This window comes from Callospermophilus lateralis, chromosome 4, assembly GCF_048772815.1.
Source record: "Callospermophilus lateralis isolate mCalLat2 chromosome 4, mCalLat2.hap1, whole genome shotgun sequence".
Taxonomy (NCBI): Eukaryota; Metazoa; Chordata; class Mammalia; order Rodentia; family Sciuridae; genus Callospermophilus; species Callospermophilus lateralis.
The window spans coordinates 47,230,948-47,236,459 of NC_135308.1; positions in this window are offsets into that span (position 1 = coordinate 47,230,948).

Genomic DNA, 5,512 nt, shown 5'->3' on the forward strand with positions numbered 1-5,512 from the left:
CATAATCTGCTCTAATGCCATCCATTTCCCTGCAAATTCTATGATTTTGTCATTTTTTAATGCAGAGTAATACTCCATTGTGTATATTTTTTTATTTTTTTATGAGTATCAGAATTCAGTGAAGCTCTTCCATCGTAACAGAGCTTCACTCCAAGATTTCTCTGTAATGTTTTCTAAAATAGCACCTTCCTTCCTGTAGTTCTTGACTCATTTAGTATGAGTCTCTTGTCATTACCTCCATTACATCTGTCCTTCTGTATTGTGGTCCTGCACCTGATTAGAGTTTCTGCATATGAGACTCTCTTAGAATGGGACAACTCCAGCTGCTGTCCAAAATGTGTTGTCATTCCCTTTATCTGAGAATTCTTTTCCAGAACCATTTATATTACTTAGCTTTCCAATGACATATCAAAATCTAATGGTCTCTGAATCATTGATTTTACTTTACTTATCAGTACTCCATTCATAAAATGATTGATTTAGTTTGTTCTAATATATGTCAGTCACAAAATTACTTGTTTTAATATTCATATTTTGGTCACTTGATTCTAGAGTTTTATAACAAATATTTTCATTTCTAGATGTATCTATTTAAAATGTGATTTGGTTTTAGCGGTGTGAGTTTATTCTTGGTGTGTAGCTGTTGCTTCTGTGAAAATTTTTGATTCCCAGACTTGCAGGTTCAGGCTCATGTCTACCTGCAACTCTATCAACTCATGGTTTTTCAGGCACAGACAGCAGACTCACCCCAATGCCTCAGGTAAGTCACAACCTCCCCAAAGATTGTCCTCAAATACTTATCCCTGTGATACTTAAGAGTGTTATTTCATCCAGGCATGGAGGCATATGCCCCTTGGAGGTTGAAACAGGAAGATTGCAAGTTCAAAGCCAGCCTCAGCAATTTAGCAAGGCCCTAAACCACTTAGTGGAACCTGTCTCAAAATAAAAATAAATAAATAAAAAGGGCCGGGGATATGGCTCAGTGGTGAGTGAGTACAATCCACCCCTGAGTGCAATCCCTGATACTTAAAAAGAAAATTAAAAAGTAATATTCTTTCAGAAATAACTTCTGATTTAAAAAACTCATTAACTTTCTTGTATTTCAAGATTATGTCCACATGCAAAAACATGTCACCATTTGACACCCAGAATAATATTCAGCCTTCAAAATGCAGGAAATCATGTCATTTGAAACCCCAATGAGCTCAGGAGACATTATTCTAAGTTAAATAAGCAATAGAAGGTCATGCTATATGACTTCAATGAAGTGTGAAATCAAAACTAGTTTTTCTCTAGAAGCAGAAAGCAGGTGGTTGTCAGGAGCTTGGGGTTTGGAAAAACAGGACCTGTTGCCCAAAGAGTACAAAGTTTCATTGATGCAGAATGAGTAAATTCTGGACCCCTAACCTATAGCCAACTCCCTATAGTCAGTAAAACTCTGTTTCATACTTAGAATGTGGTGGTGAGTGGGTGGATAAGTTAATTAGCTTCATTACAGTAATTATTGTACAAGATATATGTATATCAAAACATCACATTGTACTATTTTTTTTCTTAAGCAGGTTTTTTTAAACTCAAGGTATGACGACAAGTACAAAATATTCTTTTAATCAGGTTACTGTATCAGTCAATACAAAAGGAGAAACCACTACAGTATGAAGAGATATACAAATGACTGAAGTATACAACTCTGTTATTTAGACAATTTGAAATGGGGAAGTTGGCTTCTTTTACATGTGCTAAATTTTCCTGTAACGGGACAAGTAATATGCAGTGCTCTAAATATGCATAATCATGAAAACAAAGGACAGTCTTAACACTTATACTATTAGCATAACAGACTCCATTGCTACTATTTAACAGTCTTAGCCAACACATGCCTATTCCCTTTCCTAGTTTTAAGGACAATTTTTTCTAAGGAATACTAGAGCAGCAAGAACCTGGGGTTGTAGCTAAGGCAGGGGGCTCCAGCATGATCTGGACTTTCTCGAACTGAGGAATTTCACCCAGGAGTTCACAGAAAAGTAACTTCCCTGCCTTATGTAGGCTCAAACAAACCCATAATTGATACACAGCTTCCAATAGTGCACTCCAAATCCCACAAAGAGATAACACAGAAGGAGGTGAATGGAAATTATCGGGCTATATTCAAATAGGAAGTTTGTCTTCAGGAATAAAAGGAGAGCAAATAAAATAGTAATTTTCTGGGGAAAGGTGATAGCCATATTTTCTTTTCTTTGATTCTCTAATCTCATGTGAGATAAAATGCTAAAAGTATACCTTGGTTTCAGAATGTGTGGTCCATTTATGTTTATGAGATACCATAGGACAACTATATTATAAATAATAGAGGTGGGAAGGATCTATATGGCTTAGTAAAGCTTCTACATTTTATTTTTGTTGATATAAAAATTAGAGTGGACAAGTAAATGAGACAAGGAAAGGGAATGAATCAAGACTATTACTATACTATAGGGGACTAGGCCAGAGCCCAGTCTCTACTCTTCTGCACTGAAACCAAGCAGGAGTGTTCCCACGCACAGATGGGAGCCAGTGCAGAAGCACCAGAGGACGTGTGGACAGAGGTGGGTCCAGCACATTGAGCTCTTCCTGAATTGGCAAGTATTTCTCTCTGTGATCAGGCCATAGCCATCTGTTCACTAACTGGTGCCACTGAAGTTAGGCTCTCATGGACCCATAGACACTGGGACACAGGGCTGCTGATTTCTTTCGCCCATGCCTACACTTCCAAGGGATGTCCCCCAGGGCTTTTAGTAAGACATTCCTAGCTTTGAGGCTGGCAAAGCCTCTCTGAAACTTCACATAACGGAGGTGCAGAAAAAAAAAAAAAGATTTTCATTTATGAATTTTTAAAGTGAATGAGAAAATAAAGGACAAGGCCCTAGGTTAGAGTTAAGAGGAAATTTCAGGTTTCCTTGGGCACTTGTACTGGGAAAATATTAACTCTCTTTATATTGTGAAATAATTTGCACACTTAGTGTGATTTCCAGAACAACTAAAAATAATGACAAGAGTCTTTGCAGGCACCTGGGGGGGCTTGAATCCTGCCTGACTCAGCCCAGGAGCAGGGCAGCTGCTCTCTCAGCTGCTGCCCACCTCCAGAGCCCTGTTGTCTCTCAACACTATGAGAAGACGGAGCCTACAGAAGGTGGTGGGGTCAGCCACACAGCATGGTCTGGAGTGCAGTGTGGCTGGCGGGAGGTCTATGTGGTTGGCTGCAGCAGAGACAGCAGCCATGAAGGAAATTTGCACTAGTACAAAGTGGTGGTGCTCAGCTCCTATGGGGTCAGCAAATCTGCTCTGACTGAGCAGTTTGTGAGGATCAGCACTTTTATCCAGAAATAGGACCCTAACATTGAAGACTTCTACCACAGAAGATGGGGTGAATTCTTCACCATCGGTGCTGCAGATCCTGGACACCACTAGCACCTAGCAGCTCGCATCCCTGGGGGACCTGTATATCAACTACAGCCAGGGCTTCGTCCCCTTCCTGGACAGCATGGTCAACCAGCAGGGTTCCAAGACATCAAGCCCATTCGGGACAAGATCATCTAAGTGAAGCATTATGAGAAAGTGCCAGTCATCTTGGTTGGGAACAAAATGGACATGGAGAGTGAGGGACAAGTGTCCTCCAATGAAGTCAGATGTCTTGCTGAAGGGTGTGGCTACCTCTTTATACAGACTTCTTCTAAGAGTGAGGTACATGACTTATGCTGCTCATCCTGACAAAGATGATCCATGCTCTAGAACCTCATGGATGCTGGAGACTGGCACTCGGTCCCTGCACCTGATGTGTACCCCAATTTGTGGAGATGGGATTCGAGGCAATGCTGCCCATCTGATGGAGGTTCCCAGAACTAGTAAGCACCCCATATTATGGTCCAAAGTTGTTCTGGGAGGCAGGAAGAGACTGGAAGATGACAGCCTTGGAAGGAGGGGTGGTATCCATGGGCTCATCAGCTGCAAGCTTTGAGTGTGATGGTGCAGAGGCTCTGCTTGCCAGGAGGGAGGCCAGTGCTGGTTCATAGCTGGGATCACAATGAGCAGGAGGGCATTGCAAAAAGAGGTTCTCCATTGCTTCCCAGAATGGCACACTGAGGAGTGGTTGGTGGGACACAGGAATTGTTCAAATTGCAGTTGGAGGTATTGGGGAACCACTGGAGAATGATCCATTTGCTGGCTGCCTGTGCTACCTAGCACCCTGGACCTGGGGGCATGGACTGGAGCTATCATTGGAGATGGAAATATCACTACCATAGAAGAGGGAGTAGTGTCCATGGCCATGTCCTCAGGCTGCAGAGTGTGATGCCCAGTCAGGTGAGCAGAGGACTTGGCTGTTTTGGTGGGAGAGACACTTGTAACAGTTAAGTTCTGGCCATAGCTATTGGGGTTGTGGTTAGAAGGGACCAGAGTGGGGTTTGGAATGGAATGAGGAGGAGGAGGACCAAGAGGAGCAGCAAGAGGAGAAGCAAAGGGAGGAGGGTTAGGAGGAGGAGAATCAATACACATGGGGGTTGGAGATTCCATTCTGCAGGGGGTAGTCTTGGAGAGAAAAGGCGCCTGGATATGAGGTGTGGGAAGGAAAAGAATGGGAGGTGCCACAGCTCTTGTAAGGAGAACAAGATGGTGAAACTAAGTAAGGGTAACTCCCAAATTGGGACTGGGCCTCAATGGAGAAAAAGGGTTAGTAGGATGAGGCAGAGGAAGGGAACTAGGTATTTCCCTTTCATTATTTGGCAGGGAGGAAGGTAAATGGACAGGCAGGTTAAGGGGCATGGCATCCTGAAATTCCCACTGCTTGCTTGCAGGAATAGCAGGGTTCTGAGTTGGTCCATGGGTGAGGTCAGTGAGTCTGTAATGAAACTGTGGATCCTAGGTGGGAAGTAAGAATGGACAGTCAGAGTGATGGTGCAGGCCTCCACACCTTCTCTTCTACCCTCCAAGACCTTGATATCATCCTCCACCTTCTTCTTTGCACCTGGAACCTCCCTCAGCCGTGTGCCTACGTCTTCCATCAGACACAGAAGAGGCGTCATGGCAGCTGGGGGCAGCCAACCTCTATGCCAAGGTAGGGACAACAGCAGGGCCATTGGCATTTCTCTTTTTGGACCTCCATGCATCAGCTCTGGGTGGAGGACAGCTCTCTGATGGACCACAGGAAAGTTTTTGGCCCTGTACTTCCTTGGTTGAGCCCTGGTAGCCTGGGAAGGGAAACTGGTGTTTGTCCAGCCTTTCCTTGGCCCACTTGTCTGGATGTGAGAAGCAGCCCAGTTCTCCTCCTTGAGCACTGCAGACTCTGCCTCAGCCTGAGCCATGGTCAGCACTCCTGCTGCAAGTCTGTGGAAGCTGTACTTGGCAGGTCTCCTACAAAAGAAATTCTTGGGATACACCTAGGCCCTCTCTTGAAAGTTGTTTCCCTCCCAGAGCCCAGGTCTGGTCCCCAGGGCACTGAGGTCTCCCTGGGTCTCCAGGGGGAGACTCTGCTGGTGTC